Genomic DNA, 19,567 nt, shown 5'->3' on the forward strand with positions numbered 1-19,567 from the left:
GGTTAAGCATAGGTGGTTTCTGGAAATGAGGTGCTCTGAATTTGTGCATTGTATGCACTGGAATTTCAGCAAAAATTACTTGTAGCTCTTGAAGGGTTAAGATTAAGGACAAGTTTTCTACAATCCCTTTGTGACTAAAAATGGAGCCTTTAAATGTTTTGATTGTTTGTATAGCCATAATCAGATTCTACTGGGACAGCTAGTTATAGAGACTAAAGATATAAATATGATTCCCCCTGGTTCTTAAGAATAAATTGTAAGTACCACTACATGGTTAAACTGTGGAATACTCTATTATTAAATGTGATGACCGCCACTAATTTGAAGGGTCTTAAAGAGGACAAATTAATAGACAAATTAATGGAAGCTCAAGTTATTAGTAGAAATTGGTCTTGAGGGCTCTTACCACCTTCAAACTCACAGATAGCATGCTTTAAATGTGAAAGAGTGACCACCCAAAGAAAGCTATTGTTTTCCTGTCCATGCTTAAAAGTTTCCTGGTCAGGAGACATTTGGTTGTCTACTAAATAGGACAAATAAGACAACTTCTGTTCTGTACAACTAAAAGGGCTCCAATCCAAGAGAGTAGTGTTAGAAATTTTGATGAACCATACTTTGTTTTGCTGTTGTTGACTGGAGAAATTAATCAGGACTAATGAATCAGTTTTGAAGAAACCTAGTTTCTTGTGATGTAGGGCCACAGCCAATGCAGTGATATGAGCACTATCCTGTTGATGTCACCTGAACTGGGCTTCAACCAGAGTTGTGCCATCTTGATCTTGCTTTCAAGCATTACAGCATGGAAACATTTGGATGCAAGATCCACAACTTGAATTTTATATCATTGCTCCAAATGAAATTATAAATGAACAAAGGGCTGTTTCATTTCTCAAAACGTCTTGCAGCTACCTATCTGACAGCTTGAATCTTTAGACAGCATCCCCTTTGCCATGGAGAATGTTCTTTCTCCAAAACAAAATGAAGATCAATAGGAAACTACTGACTCCTGCCCAGATTTCATAAAAGTCCAGTGCCATCTTGTGACTAAATTCTATAATGACACTGTCCACATACCCTTCAACATTTTATAGAGGTACAGACATTTTTTATATTGTACCTTTCCTGTTTCATTCTAAGGAGCATATCTCGGCAGCACTATGCTTTTACTGCCAAATTCTTTATGCTGTATATACTATTGCACTGACTTCTGAAATCGCAGTGTTGTTGAGCTGACTAATAAGAGAAGAATAAACAATCCTGATCAAAAGGCTTAAGACAGAAAAGGGTTCGCTGTGTCAAAAAAAAAAAGACAAAAAATATAGAGAGAGTCTATATGTATATGTAAAATAAGTTCTATTGTGCTCATTTCTTAGGTGTGATCAGAACTGCAGCAGAAAATAAACCTTGTCAGCGGCAGTGTGCAAAATTGCAGAGCTCTCTCTGTGTGTGTGTGTGTGTGTATAAATGTGAGCACACATACCCATCTGACTTTTCCTTACTGCTGCTCTTAATAAGTACAGCTATAATAGCAACAAATCCCAACCATCTCTGATCAAAAGAAGGCCTGATTTCAACCGGATTTATTCCCAGGTATGAAAGCTTTAGGACTGCAGCCTCAGTAATACATACATAATGAATGCGCTGTTAAATGAATTTAAATCATAAAGACCATCCACTTTAGTGCATGACATCAGGAATCTACAATCTTTTTCAGCCCATGGGTTTCTCTTGGCTTTTAAGGGGTGTGCAAGAGTCAACTTTCAAAAACTGCTGGAACAAAATCTGAATTTCATTTATTTAATTCAGTGTAATTAATTCAGTGTAGCTACTATGATGATTTTTTTAAACTCTCCCTTTCTGTCATGTTAAGTATTAACTATTCATTAACTCTCCTTTTCTGTCATGTTAAAAATTAAAATTCAGCAGTAACCTTTGGACGGCTGCACCCAAGATGTAGGGATTATCTGTGACTTCGCAGCCTGCTTCAGATTCTTTCCCCAAAGAAAAGCTGGGTTAAATGCTTACCTGCTTTATTTCATGAGTGATCTGTAGCATTCTTGCACAGAACTCAGAACAGCATCCACGAATTTCTCCTAGAAAATGTCCTATGATTTAGACCCAAATCTGTTTTGTTTCAAATGCTTTGGGATATACCAGGATATTGATTTACCAAAGACAAAAACCAGAAAACAAGGAGCACCTTGCCAAATATGGACAGTTGGTGGATAGAACTGACTTATCCCTTATCCTTATGGCACTTTAGCTATTCTGGCATAAGCCATTCTAAGTAAGACAGCTTCCCACATCTATAAGGAGCAGGGTGCCAAGAATTCCAGAAAATAAATTATCCTCTTTCTAGTTCAAATATGTTTAAAATAAATACATGGTTTAGGGAATGGGGGAAAAATCAGCCACATATGTCGATGGTTTAAATTGACCCACTGTATTAACTTCCATACTTCTGAAAGAGAGGTTTATCAAGGATTTTTCAGTGCTGTTGAGCAAGCTGGCCCACAGCTGTTTGTGTGAGTGCCCAGAGGAATGTGTTTTCCATGGAGCATGCCACCTTGAACCACTTTATTTTTTAAAATCCAAAGGATTTGTTACATCAGGGTTTTCAAAACATTTTTTTGCCAGAAGTGTTAATGTGTGTCATTAAAGCTGCCAAGATGCGCATGGCATACCGAGACCCTCGCCTGCGTTTATAGAAACTGACATAAGAATGTTAAAGAAAACAGAGCGGAGATATGGAGAGTGACAGCTGATTATTTATTTTTACATATTTTTCAAAGTATCAATAAATCCATTTGAGACTTCATGACTTGAGTGGTTGTAAGAGCAGGGAAGAAGGAGTTATAATTAAGACCCATTCTTTTTCAACACACACCAGGAGAAATTGAAAGAGGGGATAGCCATAGAATGAACTTTGAGCTGTCAGATGAAGTTCAATTACGTAAAGGAGAAAATAAGACTGGTGATAGTTATGGTGAATGTGATGAATAACCTACAGTTACAGATACTTGCCTCTGACTTAGGGTTATCTTTTAGGCAAGCAAAATCTTGAGGCATCTGGCTGGCGGAAGAGTAGACTCAATGACCTTGGTCAACAGCAGAAATGACAAATTCACTTCAAAGCTTCAGTTAACAAAATACAGATGCCATCTACATATAACATCATATGGCCAAACTAATAGATTATGTTGTAGCCTAATATGATAGCCTATATACCCGTGATGGCGAACCTATGGCAAACCTATAGCATGCGTCACCCCAGTTCAGCTATGCCATGCATGCGTGTGCACCTCCCAGCGGCCAGCTGGTCATTGGGTCTCTGCCTGGGTGCGTGCGGGGGGTGGGGGGCAGGGCATGTGCAGGGAGGCCATGCGCGCATGCACGGGTGGGGCACATGTGGGGAGTACAAACATATGTGTAGGGGTTGGGGCGTGTGCAGGGGGTGCATGCACAGGGGCCGTGCATGCATTCCATTTGGGGGGTTTGGGCACACATGTTTTGGGCACTCGTTCCAGAAAAGGTTAGCCATCACTGCTATATACAATCTATTTGGAAATGGCTGTATTACCACAATTGAACCATGAACTACTCAAGCACATTTTAGTCTAGTCTAGCATACGATACAACCTCAGCCAAAGACCATCAATGAAACCTCTCCACAAATGGATTATGCAATTCTTCATACAATTTGTGAACAGAACAATTTGGACCATCCATTACATTTCCACAGTGAGGAATGGTTCCAAACTGGAGGAGGAACTTTATGTTTTACAACATCAGCAGCAAGTTTTTTCCCCCTCTCTATTGCTTTGGTAGTACTCAGTGAGTTACACAAGCTGAAAAACAGTGGTGAGCTCTCTGAGCTTTGTGCCTATCCTGAGCAGTATATGAAGACTACAGCACAGGTAACAGGGAAGGAATGAGTGCACATATATACCAAGCGGAAAGGGGACCTTAAGCAGCAAACTTTGCAGTGCAGTGGCCATGATAAATATAGGGATCATTGCAAAATAGGGGGAGGAATATAGTAAATTGGATGAGAAATTGTTCTGAATGAAGGTAAACTTAGAACAAGAATGGCTAATAATACTGCAAAGAAGAAAGTATGATCAAGGCAACCCTACAATCAATCGATCTTGAGTTAAAGGTGTGGAGTTTAGAAAGTAATGGACAGGTTTGGGGACAAGAAGTTGAGAAACCCACACAAAACTCTGAAACTGCCTGTACTTGCCACCTGGATAAGCAGACTATGGTAACATTGCTTTCTTTCTATTTAAATCATAGCTCTCACTTATGAATATATATGCAGTAAACTGATTAATGAAAGTTATATGAATAACTTTTAGGCATCCGAGAATGTATACACCAAGACAAATTCCTTGTGTGTCCAATCACACTTGGCCAATAAAGAATTCTATTCTATTCTATTCTATTTGTTCTTTTTTTAGTTATTCATAAGTGATTACTCTGAAGATAGTTCATGGACAAATCTGGCCAATCTTTCAGCGAACATTCCTACAACTTCTAAACATTTGTGCTCCATATAAATCCTACACAGAGATTCTGCAGCAGACCAGAGAATAAAACCAAAAGAAGAATGCATCTTGTTCCCCTGTGCAAATAGATCCTACTCCCTGTGAAGGGATGCTTGATGAAATCTGCATTTCTGACAGATGAAAGGGCTTTCTTGTTTCTCTTCAGAAGTTTGCTGTTCAACAAGTCCTTTCAAATCTTGCTCCTTAAATGTAGATTTTCTCCTTTGTTTTCAGAAAAGTAATTGCAGCAATTACTTAATAAATCATATGCATGTATGTAGGTACTGCTGTTTGGCAATCAAGCTTTAGATGCATAGATTTGTATGCATGTTTATGAGAAGGTCATGGTTTAAAGCAAAATCATCTTTTAAAATGTTTTCTTATTTTTATGGTTAAATATTGCAGTTTGCACCCCTCCCTCAGCACTTTGCTCACAATTAATAACTTGTTTTGGATGTACCTGTTGCTAGCATTTAATTTCTGTTTAGCACATTTCACATAAAATATGGCCATGTGTCAGTGTATAGTTCCTGCTTGATGTTGCATATAATTCTTATAATATTCTGAATGGCATGTGCTAATTATTTAGTACAATAGCTCATCTTATGGAGCTGTAAGTCTGGGAAATGAAGGGTAGTAATTACCTGGAATGAGGATTTCTTCATTGTTGTTGTTGAGACCAAAGTGTGGGAGGGGAAAAATTCAAAATCAAAACAGCTTTCAGTTCAAAATTATTCAAGGCATACTGAAAGAGTTAACACTTCTTGACAAGTTTATAACTAGCAAGTCTGGAATTTCTGGCTTTGAAGGCAGCGGTTTGGTGAAATGTGCAGTAATTATGAAATCCTCACTCTGATTCGAATATATATTTTTCTTATGCTAACAAATTCCATCTCCCATTTTCTAAATTAACTTTCTTGGACCTCTTTCCATAGGCACTTTCCTCACTCTTGCATTTAGCATTTGTCTGCATGTTCCAGAGCTTCCTAATTTAGTTTGACTTGCCTGCCTTGACCTACAAAGGGGGTAGGGAGATGAAAGCAACAAAAGAAGATCAAAATAAAAGAAAGCTTTGCCAAGAAAATAGTGATTTACGAGACACAAAGAAAGATCCTACTTTACATCAGAATAGATGCTTTCAATTCCTTGTCAAAACTCAAAAAGGTATGACCTTGACAAAATACTTCAGGTTTTATTTTGCTCTGTTTTATTTTTTTATAGGGAGCTATCCTTTGGCAAAAGAGAAAGCGGAACCTGAGTCAGAGGAAGATTCCAAAAGACAGAACGTTTTACAGTCCTGTGAAAAAAAAGAATTTGTCCCTTTTTAGATTTCCTGCCCCCTTGAATTTAATAACTGGTTGTACCATGTTTATTTTCAAATGTTTCTCTACATTTCTGTGGGGTTTCGTTCTGGACTTTGATTTGTCCATTGCATAATAATCTCTTGCAAACTTGCTGGAATATTGGATTTCATTGTTTTGCTGCATGTTTTGCAAGAGCTTCAGCTGATAGACAGATGGCTTGATATTCTCCTGTAGAATTCTTTGATACAAAGAACTTATGCTTTGATTTGCTTTGAAGCTCATTTGTCTCGATGATGGCAAATAAGCCAGTATTTAAAAAAAAAAAAAACCTAAGTCCATGAATGCATGGTTTCATTGTTTTTCAACTGACTGGAAGCCCGGGAGAAAAGTAAAAATGGTGACTAAAAAGTAGTTTGTAAGTTTTTAACCAGGCATGGTTCCCCTACTGGGCTACTAAGAAATACTTGCATTAGATTTTTCTGAGGAGAAAGAGAAAAAGAAGAAAGGGGGTTTTAATTTTAAAGCTGGCTTTTATTCCTGCTTATATGTCCATTGTGATGCCTTAGCTTTGTGGGAGTGTGGGTGTGTGCATTCATTCACCATGTCTACATATAATTTTATGCATTTATAATCATATGCAGTATATTTGTAATAAGACTTGCAATTGGCAATTGACTTCTGTCAAATGGAGAATTGGGAGCCCACAATAGTAGCCCACAATACATTGAGGGTGAAAATTGCTTGATCCCTGGACTGAACTTCTTCGTAAGCGACTGCCAAAATATTTCAGTTCAGACAGGAGGGAGTTGGGGTTAAGTTGACATCAGCACAGGACAAAAATAAGTGGATGCAGTGCAGAGCGGTTTAAGTCCCTGTCTGTGATTGTAATTTTTTTCCAGACAGATCAGCATCATTGTTATCTTTTTGGGGAAACAACTTCACAATTTATTTATTTATTTTTATTTTTTGAGCAAGGCATGATGTGTCTCTAGAATCTGTGCAGTGCACACTTCATTATGATGATATGAGCCAAAGTTTGTGACATGTATACTGTACATGGCAAGCAGATCAAAATCAACCCTGCAGGTCAAAATCAGTTGTTTAATAAAATGCCATGAAACCTCATTATAACTAATTGGAGCAAATTATTATTCCAAATATCCATTGAATACAAAAGTACATAATCACAGCAATTTACATCATTTGTGTGATGATGTCATTATGCAAATGATGTCATGTGCACATTTTCCATGATACTACTCGTACAACAGGGCATTTATCAGTTTAATAAAGAAACTTCCTTATTTAACAAGGAAAATTCCTATTATATACAATTTTATAATCCAAGAGCAGAGCTAAATATTTTTTCAGAAAAGAGCAAAGAACCACAACTTTATAAAATTGGTCTGTAAAGCTGGCCAGGAGAAAATTCTAACTTCTTAGTTGCTTAAAGAAACCTGGTACCTTTCATAATTCGATAAGAAGTTACATAGAGATAGTCCTTGATTTGCAGTTGTGACGAATATCTGTAGCTCGGGTGTAGGATGAGAGTGAAGGTTCATTCTCTGAGCTGCTGGGTTGGTTTCCAAACATTTTGTTACCAGGCTAGGTAACATCTTCAGCAGAGTTTAGGGCAGAGGTCTTCAAACTTGGCAGCTTTAAGACTTGTGGACTTCAACTCCCAGAATTCTCCAGTACGCTATGCTATGCTATGCTATGCTACGCTATTCTGGGAGTTGAAGTCCACAAGTCTTAAAGCTGCCAAGTTTGAAAACCTCTGGTTTAGGGGATGTCATTGTTCCTCTGTTTATAAGGGCTTCAGTGTGTCAAGTGAGGGTCTTGTGATGGGTCAGCTGTGAGTCATCAGTGAGTCTTGTGATGGGTCTTGTGATAAGGAGATTACATTAGATCAGGGTCATTGGGAAGTGAACTGCTGGTGGGGGTGGGTTGCATGGATTGGTTGAGGGTCAGTGCTGTCTCTGGTTGGCTGTGCTGAAGATGTTACTTAATTTGGTAACAACACGTTCAGAACCAACCCACAAGATCGGAGAACAAACCTTCACCTTCCTAGTTCTTGATTTATAGTCATAATTTGGATCATAATTTTGGCCATTAAATACTGCAGTTATTAAGCAAGTCATCATATGACTGGATCCGATGTTGCAACCATTTTTCCATAGTTGTTAAGCAAATTATATGGTCATTAAATAAAACAGGCAGTCATTAAACAAATTTGGCTTCCCCTATTGACTGCTTCTTGATAGCTGGCTGGGAAGATTGCAAATTGCCATCACATGATCACAAAATGTTATAGCTGTTGTAAATACAAGCCAAACACCTGAATTGGGATCACATGATCGCAGGATAGTGTAAGAGTTGTAACTTTGAGGATGGGTTGTAAGTCACTTTCTTCAAGGCTGCCATAAATGAATAATCACAAGTCAAAAAATAATCGTGCTGTCATTCTGTCTCTCACATGAATAAGATAAACTCAATTGCAGAAAAGTCTATTTTTGCATTAAACTTGAACAATCTCACATTATTATTTTTTTTTCAGATATTTTGGGTTGCATATATTTAAAAAGAATCTAAACAACCAGGTCTGTTCTAAATAGCCTTGTTATTTACATGAACACTATCATTTTGTTTTTAAGCAAGAAAGTCTATGCAGAAAAATAACTGAAAAGTGTAACAAAATTTCTAATCACAGACACAGAGGAGTCTATGAACATCTAAGTACTTTCCGTAATTAAACATGAAGTTGCCTATCAAAACATTTTAAGGAAAATGATATTATTTTGGGAATTATCTGTTCTGTTTATTAACTTAATGATAACTCACCTTTCACCTGTAGTAGATGATTGTTCAGCCGTGACAGAAAGTAAATACATTGTATATGAAATTAAGCAAAACACATTTATATTAGGGAAAAAATGTTCAGAAACAAGACTTTATGGACCATTATTAAATGTGATGTTAAGTATACTTTGGGTCTATCTTTTTGTTTCATTTGCTTTTTCTTGAAATGCTCACTATGAAGGGAAGAGTGCTTATGATGAAGATATTAAAAAAAAAAGTTTGCAGTAATGTAGCAATTAGTGCATTTTGTAACATACCTCCAATCAGTACTCATACACTTATGGATTTAATCATCTGTTTGTCTAACCATCAATCCATGTATCATATTTCAGTAACTAGAATATGTACATCAATGGAGAGAAATAAATTTGAATAAAGTTTAGCCATGAAATTTGATAGATGATTTTTGGAAAAGAGCAAAGTTTAGAGATAGTAGGACAGATGTTTTGAATTCACAGGATTTCATTTAAATCCCAAAGACTCTATCCTTGGTATTTTGATCTTCTGCTTTGAAAATGGCTATACATTTGTGTTAATAATAGTGAGTTGAATGAATTAAAAGTCTCACTGGATTGGTTCTGTTTTCCAATCTTAATCTTTGTTGATAGGGTTTTGAGAGCGTAACAAAGAAGAAAGAACTGTCCATGCACGCTGAATTTTTTTGGATGAGGATGGAATAAAATATATCATGCACATCAGATAATATACAACATTTAAGATACAAAGGTGGCTAGAATTGTTGAATAATAAACCACGAACGCCAGCTGGGTAACTTTGGGAGAAATCATTCTGCCTTGGCCCAATTCATCTCACAGGATTATTGTTTTGGGGAAACTAGGAGGAGAAAGCAGTATTAGGTGTTTTCGCTGCCTTAGTTATAAAGTAATAAAGGTGAGATGATCAGTCATGCAATAATTTATTTTATTTATTATGTGCATTCTGATAAGGGTTAGCTTTTAAAGATCACACAAACAGATCTCCTCCAGGATGACCTGTTTCTAACCTGGCTCTTCAGTGCTTCCAACAGTTCAGCAATTGATACTATAATTGAGACCATACACTTTGCAATTGGTGATCATCTTTTTCATTCCAACTTTCCTAGCATAATCATAATTTCGTTCCAACTTTCCAAGGAAGACTAGATCTTTATATAATGTATGCAAAATACAATAATTTGAGCCTGTCATTTATGCCTTAAGTGAAAACTCTGGATTGATTTTTTTTCATTGATTTTCTATGATCCATTTGTTTATTTTCCTGACTACCCATTGTCTTCTTGAACCAAAGTTCAGAATGGAAGGAATCTTGAAGGTCAACTAGTCCAGCCCCTCCCCCCCTCCCCCCCGCTGGTGAAATTGAAAAACACTATACCATTTCAGACAAGTGACTATCCAGTCTCTTATTAAAAACCTCCAGTGATGAAGCCCCCACAACTTCTGAAAGCAAGCTGTTCCAGTGGTTAATTGTCCTCACTGTTAGGAAGTTTCTCCTTAATCCAGGTTGCTTCTCTCCTTGATTAGTTTCCATCCATTGTTTCTTGTTCTCCCCTCTGGTGCTTTGGAAAATAAATTGACCCCCTCCTCTTTGTGGCAGCCTCTTCAAAAGCCTCAATGTTCTTTCTGCCCTGTTTCTCTAAAGCCAAAATTTTGGTCCCATGGAGTGTCACAGGTAGAATGACTGCCTGCATGTTTCTGAAAAGATATTTAAAATGTAATTGCTGCCTTACCAAGTGCTAGTCTGCAGTGTATTTCTTGACTACTGGTCAATCCTACAAGACAGAGAGACAAGTTATTTCATGCCGATTATATTTTGGGTCTTATAAACAACAATAAAGTTTTGGCTAAGTCTTTGGATATTGTAAAGTATAGGGTAAATGTTTTGAAAACAAAACAAATCTAAGATACTTTTGACCTATAAATAATAAGATTCTACAAAAAATATGTAGGACTGGGGCTTTGGTTATTGTTTGGATCCTGTTAAATATATAGGAATAATTATTTTAAGAAATGTTGTTAGAAGATGCAAATATTAAAAATTCTGTAACATAAACTAATAATGATAATAATAGTTGGTTGAAAATGCATGAGAGTTTATGGGGAAGAATACATGTTGTGAATATGAATTTAATTGCATGATTACTATATATTTTAAGAGGGATGCCCATGTTAATTTCACTCAGATACTTTAGACAGATCAATAAGTTATTGATCAAATGTTTATAGAACAGTCAGATTCCAAGAGTCTCTTTTTATAAATTGCGGCTCTTAGATGAAAATGAGAGGTTTAATTTTCCAGACTATCAATTGCACCTTTGGGCATACATATTAATGAGTTTTTATATGTACCATTTTGAGTATAACTACAGAATTATTATTTGAATCCTTTGAACTCTTGACAAGTACTTGGAAAATCATCAGAATTTACATGTATTTCTAGCATTAAAGGCAGAAGATATATTGTTATTGGGAAAGAGATTTAAATTTGTTTCTTGTTCTTATGAGAATCTTATTTAAACATAGCAAGTGAATACTTGTCTTTTGTTTATTTGGATAATCTGGACATAAGAAAGGATTTCGAACTGCTAGGTTGGCAGAAGCTGGGACAAGTAACGGGAGCTCAGCCCGTTACGCGGCACTAGGGATTCGAACTGCTGAACTGCCAACCTTTCAATCAACAAGCTCAGCATCTTAGCCAATGAGCCACTGTGTCATATATATAGTCTCCCTTTATTTCTTTATCAGCAAAATATGAATTATATATATATATATATATATATATATATATATATATATATATATATATATATATAATTATATATAATTACCATGTTTTCCCGAAAATAAGACCCTGTCTTATATTTTTTTGAACCCCGAAATAAGTGCTTGGCCTTATTTTCAGGGAGATCTTATTAATTTGGGGCACGTGGAGAAAACTAGAGAAAATGGCAGGGACCGGCTGCGCATGCTTTTAAATATTTTTGGGGAGGAGTTATTTTCGGGGGGGGCTTATTTTAGCACATGCACTCAAAAGCCCAATTGGGCTTATTATCAGGGGATGTCTTATTTTTGGGAAAACACGGTATTTATTATGTTCCCAATTTGGGTAAATACATTGGGATCCTTCTAAAATCCAAAATATTAAATAAATTAGATTGTTTTAGAAACTAAACCAGCTATTCATTTATGTAAACAACTGAAAAATCTTATGAATATAAATATTGCTACTTTAATAAATATTGAGGATTTAATTGCAAAAACGTATAAACATTTGCTAAAATTTGACATGGAAGAATTTTATCCCATTTAACCACATTCTCTTCCATTTGTCCATCTGTATATTGTAATAAAACTTCATGCCCTATTTTAATCATGAGGTCTTTGTTTCTTTCATTAATTCCTTGTTTTTCACATGATTTTTCTTTTTTTCTGTTTAGTCCAGTATTCTCAACCAGTACACCAAATTTGGAAAATTAAATAATATACAATATACCAAAACAGTATTTTGGTATAATAGCAAAGATTATTTTAAAGAAGGTCTGTGTAATGGTATATGGGAAAGACCTGGAAACACGGGGAAAAGAGATGCAACTAACCAAATAATCAGATAAAAGACAGCGGAACCAACAGCAATAATGTACAAGAAGCAAGAGGCTCAAAAGAAACCCTCCCTAGTCTGTGGACTGTTCAGGGGACAGGAGAGAGAAGCATTGTTCCAAATAATGAAAACTTCACCTTCCTTGTTCATTGATTTCACAACATTTGTCTTCATTCTGAGTTTTACGTGAAGTAGGGGCAAAAATATCTTTGACAGATCAACAAGTGGTTCACATCCCACGTTTTTCTGTCTTGAAACCAAATTCTTTATGACTGACCATTTCTTGTTAATGTAATGCATTTCTGTTGTATGGTAGTTCCATTTGCATATGTAACAACAGTACTTGATATATTCAAGTTGTATTCCCAGCAACGGAGCTAGTACTTTTAAATTTCCATGGATATTCCAGTTATACTTCAGGTACTGGGTGTAATTGAACAACAGTTCCATGTTTTTGTATGCTTCTTTCATGTGTGCCGCATAGCCAATAGGTACTGAAGGATATGCATTGCCATTATGTAATAAGACAGCCTTAAGGCTTAATACTGATAAATCAATAAAGAGATGCCGTTCTAGTGAGTCATGCTCACAACTCAAAGCTGTGAACAAACCATCAATGTCAATACAGAAAATGAGGTTGTCAACCTGCTCAAAGAAATTTGTTAAATCATCTTGGTGGCTTTGCAAAAACAGAACATTTCTGTAAAACTGTGTGTGCTAGGCTAAATTACAGGTTATTTGCGTGATTAGCAGTCAAAAATCTATATAATACTTCCAAAAGTGTTCAGAATACAAATTCTTCATTGTCCAGTGATTTGGGAATTTACAGTATTATAGTAAATAGGCACAGAGTATTATTGTTCTTGTTGAGGGTTTTTTTCTGTTTAGATATTTTTTTTAAATCACTGCCTTAAACCCTGGTTACAGTTGTTCTCTGATCGGAAGCAATGTCATAAGAAAAATTCACTGATGATATCTTCAAAGCAATAGAAAAATAGGCTCAAGGAAACCTATTCAAGGAAATTTCAGCAAGGTTCATTCCTGTTTTTTTGTGTTTGTTTGTTTGTTTTTAAAGCATTTTCATCAAATTGAATAGTAAAATACAGAAGAAAACTTTGAAACAGTGTTAATAGTGAAATGGATGTTGTTCTTTTGAAGTCTCTCTCTTTCTTTCTCTCTCTCTCACTCACTCTCTCTCTCTTTCTCCCTCTCTCTCTCCCTCTCTCCCTCTTATCTCTCTTTCTCCCTCTCTCTCCCTCGCCCTCCCTCCCTCCCTCCCTTCTCTCTCTCTCTCTCTCTCTGTCTGTCTGTCTCTCTCTCTGTCTCTCTCTCTCTCTCTCCCATCCATTTTATGCAGTCGACCATCTATCCAAAAAACTCTGGGTGGTAAGCAAGTTAAAAACAAAAAATTCAATTCAACCAGGAAAAAAAAACCCTGTTATGGCAACAAAACTGAACAGATCCACAGAAGTCCTTCAGAGATAGATATTTTTCCTCTGAACCTTGGAAAATGTACTTGAAATTGAGAATTAACTATGCTAACTTGGAAAGTAGAAATTTGGATGACATAAATAGCCCTCAATATGCCTAGAAAGCTGGAAACATTACAGAATTTAAAAGAATACTATACTTAGACTCCAACATAATTAAAGCCCCTTCACAAACTTTTATTTTGTATCATACCAGTTACTCTAAGTGCAGAGATTTTTACTTGATCGGGATGCATTATAAAGGCATGCTTATGCAATCAAAACTGAACTTTTAGGGTACAGTTCTAGGATTGTCAAGCAAACCATTATTGAATCTAATTTGCTTCATGGTTCAATAGATTGGAAATGGGTCATTGGAAAAATTATTATGTAAATTATGATGAAAAAAGTATAGAATTTACATGAAGCCTTCACAGAACTCAGATGTTAATGTATGCCAATAGTAGTAATTGATGGGATTAATTACTTACTTTGTAATTAATTAATTAATTACTTTGCACTGTGCAGTGCAAAGATTCTCTGGCACAGTGGTTAGAATGCAGTACTGCAGGCTACTTCTGCTGACTGCCAGCTGCCTGCAACTTGGCAGTCCAAATCTCACCAGGCTGATCGTTGACTCAGCCTTCTATCCTTCCAAGGTCAGTAAAATGAGAAACCCAGATTGTTGGGGTCAATATGCTGACTCTGTAAACCACTTAGAGAGGACTGTAAAGCACTATGAAGTGATATATAAGTCTAAGTTCTATTGCTACTGCTATATGTGGGCAACTCCATGTTGAAAATGTGCTTTACAGTACCTTATGTGTAAGTTGGTGAATTAAAACATAAGAAGTTACAGTACAATACTATTATGTCAAACAAAAAGAATAACTGTTTAGACTTCTCACCATAAAAATTATTTTCTTATAATAACCCTAAGGAAGAGTCTCATCTGTTTGAAGGCCATGGCAACTGACAACAAAAGGATTTCTCTTCAGAGATTCTCAAACTCTATGGAACTGTGACTCCCCTATAATGATAAATAAATATATATGGATTGCCATTAATAAAGCTGTTGATTGCCATTAATAAAGCTGTTGAGCTCCCTTTTAGAAATGGTTAATGTGCCAGCAGGCAGTTTATTCCTTATCCCAGAGATGTCAAACTCAAGGCCTGCAGGCCAGATGCAGCCTGCGGAGTTCTTAAATCTGGCCCTTGGGGCCAGCATGGAAATATCAAAGGTCTGTGGTGCCTCTGGCAGCCAAAACAGGGTGTGGGTGCCGCACGTGGCCTCCGTGTGGCCCATTTTCAGCCTGGATGGTCTCCTGCAGCACTTTGCTTCCCCCCCCCATGCCCCATTTTGGCTGGCAAAGTGCTTCAGGAGGCCATCCAGGCCGTCTTCCCCCCCCCCCACCCCCCTGCTGGCCCATGGAGGAGAACTACAATGCTTTTCTAGCCTTCAAATAAATCCAGTTTGACACCCCTGCCTTATCCCATTCTTCAAACCCTTTGCACAGGCATAGTCAGGTGGATCCAAGTTCCTACAAGGCTCTGGAAATGCTTTGACTTACTTACTTACTTACTTAACTTCTATGCTACCCAGGAGACTCTAGGCAGCTTGCTTACTCTTAGTTGCCAACTATCTGTAGCAAATTTATTTTGTTGCTAATTATGAGACATTGGGGTGTTCTAACCTAGATGTCTTCCTACAATGCTCCATCTCAGACAGAGTCCATGACTCCCTTCCTATATTTACCGATAATTATTTACACTGCAGAAAGCTCAACTGAAATCCTACATCACACTACATAGAACAGAAAAGTTACTTTGGTTTGGCTTAGTTCAGACAGCCTTTGTACAACTTCATGCAAACAGACAGGCAAGCCTGAACGTACCCATAGATATGTCAATGTCTGTATTAAAGAAAGTCAATTTTCCATCAATCATTTTTTAAAAAACAAAATAGAATTCTCTATGCTTTCTTTATCTCCACGTTCACCGAGTTGTACTGTTGTGGCTTGGACAAACTGTTTAAATATTCTTCATGTTATCATAGCTGTTAAGTGTCTCCTTAAAACCATTCAACCTGTTCAGGGTAGTTTCCCTCCCCTTTTTCTTTTACAGACATCTTAATTAGTCTAATCCTGACTGGTCTTTTTCCAATGTTCCTGTTGGCACAGTTGGATTTCAATTAACATTCTGCTTTAGTGCTGCAAATGCCCCTGCTCATTTTTTCTAAACGCTATTTTGGATGCCATTTCTAGATATATTTTTTTCCAACAATTCAGTTTTTAAAACACTTGGGCGGGGGGGAGTAGTACTGTTAATTTAGCAATGGTTGAGTTTTTCAAGCAATAGAACATTTTTCAGACCTTTTTTTCCACAGAGATATTTTATTTAATCTAAATATTTCAGCCATCATCTTTTAAAATCTCAACATTACAACTTCTAGCGCCCATTGGCTGCTTTGTTTCTCTCCTTTTGTGCCTCTGCAATTGGCAGGAGAGGTTCTAGACCAGCTTGGAAAAACAAAACTTTTTCATACAATATAGCCACTAAGTATTATGATATGAGTAAATTTAGGAATTGTATCTCCATAATGTTTGGGGATAAAAAAAAAAAAAGTCAGATGGCAGAGGGAGAGGGAACTCAAAATCAAGCAAAACATTAGCAGCAATGTATGATATGAAGTCATTGATATCAATCTATTATAATCCAGATTAGCACAATGTACTTCAAGGTCAAAATAAGAACTCTATATGCAGAGCCAATTACGTTTCAAACCTTAATATATTTGACATGTGTTATCACAGAAAGGCACACTTGAAAAATGAATAAAAGTTCAAAGATAGTTGAAACACATTTTACTCATTTTACAGATAGAGCAGCACACCAATGAATTTTTGTTTTCTAATAGGTAAAGTGAAAGATTTATACAATCTGAAGAGAAACTGGTGTATGAACCTAACAGTAGTATCTTTAGTTATATACTGGGAACCAAGGAAATGATAAAGTTGCAATGGTCACCATTGCAACTATGCCCATAATTCCTGTCCTTTAAAATAGGAACCCTCTTTCAATGCCATCACTGATTAGAAAGCTTATCAGTATGATTAGAAAGCTTATCAGAAAGCTTAAAAAGCATCTCTTTTCTGGAATTGTTTAATCCACTGTATTAGCTAAATTGTGTTTATGGAGTCCTCTTGTACGGGAGTGTAGGGAAGGGGACAAATGATGACAAGTGTGACTATGAAGTTGCATTTTATATCCTTGCTTCAGATTCAAGTGTATTAACTCTACATTTGCCTAATGGCGTCATTGCACATACATTGTCATTTTGCTATGAATACAGTTTGCTGTGCACGCTGATGACTGTGCTACAGATTTTAGTTGGCTGACCCTACCCAGCTCAATTGTCCTGCATTCATTAAAATTTAATCTCGAGCAATAAATAAAAATAAAAAAGTGAAAAGGCTGATTTAAATAACTTCTGTGTAAAGAACCAAACAGCAGCATTCCTTTCAGCCCAATCTCCTAGTTGCAAGAATAATGAAGGGTCAATTCGTTTTTCTCAAGGTAAAATTTGAACATTGATGGCAGAACCTAAGGACAGGATAGAAAGACCAGAAAAGTGAGGAAGAGGGAAGAATGTTTCTCTGAGTAGGTAATAAATGCACTAAATTCATTGTTCCAGAATCTAGTGTAAAAAGGATTCTCCTGAATCAAGCTTACCAGGATCATGGTAGCCAACAAAGTATTTCTAGAAAGTTCAGCAGCTACCATTCTCAAATTAATATGCAATTGTTTCTATCTGGAAAACAGTTTTGATTGATCCTGAAAGTTTCTTCTTATCTTTTTAATGTTTGTATGCTGCTTTGAAGATCATCCTAAATCAGTGGTGGGTTGCCCCCGGTTCGGACCCGTTCTATAGAAAACAGTAAAACTGGCGGGAGGCTCCACCCACCGACCCCAACATCATCAGGAAGCTTCTGCGCATGCGGCCCCATTGAGAACCGGTAGTAAAGGTAAGTAGAACCCATCCCTGCCCTAAATGTATAAAGGCATAGAAACCCCACCCATATCTTTGTTACCCATTGCTAATCTTGGCTGCTAGCTCTTTGTTACATATTTGAACAAATTTATCAGGTGCAAGTGCTTGGGTATAATGGGCTGTGTTTATTTATTTGTTATTTATTAAATTTGTTTGCCACCCATCTCTCCTGACCCTTTTCAACCTTGCCAAAACTGAGTAATTATCACTTATTAGAACACAAAAGATAAAGTCAAGGATTTACAAAGTATAACTAGCAACCAGTTTCTCAAAAATGATACACGAAGGAAACTGCATTTAGAGTTCTAGCTGCCTACTGCAAGAAACGTCTCTTTCCCCAATTCTGATGCAATTTCTAAAGCAGGGATTCCCAAATTTTTTGGTCCTATGCCTTTGGCAAAGCAATTTATGAAAAAGTAAACTTAAGAGGCTAGTCTTTCCCATTTTCTGCAGGTTCCCAGAATGCTTCCTTATTTTAGTAGATGACCACAGTTCCAAACAAGACACTGAGCATCTACCATTTTTATCTTCTAAATTAAAGAAGGTAAAAATGAGTCAACAGGGCTACAACATTCATTATCATAAATATATATAATTCCAGAGGCTGCCATTTTGTTTTGCAGCCTGCTCCTTTCTTTTTATTCAAATGGAAGTATTGATTAAAAAATCAAGTGAAGTGGAGAAAGTGGCCCTAGTATGTCTTCAGTAGGTGTCCGTGGGCACAATGATGCCCAAAAGCACCACACTCAGTCTCAAAATATCCAAGAGAAACTGTGATGAAGGGGTCCTATATCTGGAGGGCTTATGGTAGCTGCAGAGTTTTTACCCTGAAATGACTGATTCTAATTTCACCTGCGACAGAAATACCTTCATCATGATGTAATATTTAAGTCTCCAATGGAAATAGAGGTAGAGAGTTTGTGGGGGTACTGAGGTCTTATTTTTTCCTTTGGCTATTCTTTACTCAGATCTACCAGAGGAAATTTTGAGGGAATGCCTGCAACGTTGTTAAGGCTATATTTGTTTTTATTGTCTTAAATCAGAAAAGTGCTTTAGAGGTGCATTTTCTTCATTTGCCCAAGTCGTAGCTGATTGTGATTTCCATATGGGCTTGATGTTGCTCTTCCTTGGACAAATAACTGTCTTGGGATAGCCATTCCTTTGCTATAACATCCAGTACTTCCTCCTCAGCCTTCACCTCCAGTAGAATTCACAATGATAGGGCAATATTAAGAACATGTACCAGTGGAAAGCAGTTGTGAAATGTTGCAAGCTACAGTATATTTTAAATATATTATGGCTTGTCAGTATCTTGTTCTTATACATATGATTTTGTTAAGCTGGAAGTTAAATATATTTATAATGGAATTATTTAATATTAATAAGGAAGTAATTCCAAGTTACTCTGTCTTAAGAGACAGTCTTGAAAATGAAATGTTTATTCACTTTACATCAGAATATGCCAATCCATTTTCCACATCTATATTTTTAAAAATAAATTAGTGGTTCTGGCAGGTAGAGGTGGAGCATGTATCTGGTAATGGTAAGGGAAAAATGACTGAGTACTTCCTTTGAGTATTATTCTCTGGAACATTAAACAAGAGGAACAAAGGAAAAATTAGACATAATGCTATGCCACACAGCTGACATAGATGTCAGCTCTGAACTTCAACTACAATGGTAAAAGACTTTTAATAATTATATAGAGTAGTAAACAAGACCCTAGGGCAAACATGTGTGGAT

At 36.6% G+C, this 19,567-nt stretch overlaps 1 long non-coding RNA gene across 3 annotated transcripts in view; it reads left to right on the forward strand.

Annotated features, from left to right (window-relative positions):
- Nucleotides 1–17,661: 17,661 nt before the first annotated feature.
- Nucleotides 17,662–19,567, forward strand: part of LOC117666144 (uncharacterized) — a 51,828-nt gene continuing 49,922 nt past the window's right edge. For all 3 annotated transcript variants that reach the window (XR_004591651.3, XR_004591650.3, XR_004591649.3), the window contains exon 1: nt 17,662–17,798. This is a non-coding gene — a long non-coding RNA (uncharacterized LOC117666144). The remainder of the gene's footprint in view (nt 17,799–19,567) is intronic.

This window comes from Pantherophis guttatus, chromosome 1 (assembly GCF_059756535.1).
Source record: "Pantherophis guttatus breed Tessera chromosome 1, ASM5975653v1, whole genome shotgun sequence".
Classification (NCBI taxonomy): Eukaryota; Metazoa; Chordata; class Lepidosauria; order Squamata; family Colubridae; genus Pantherophis; species Pantherophis guttatus.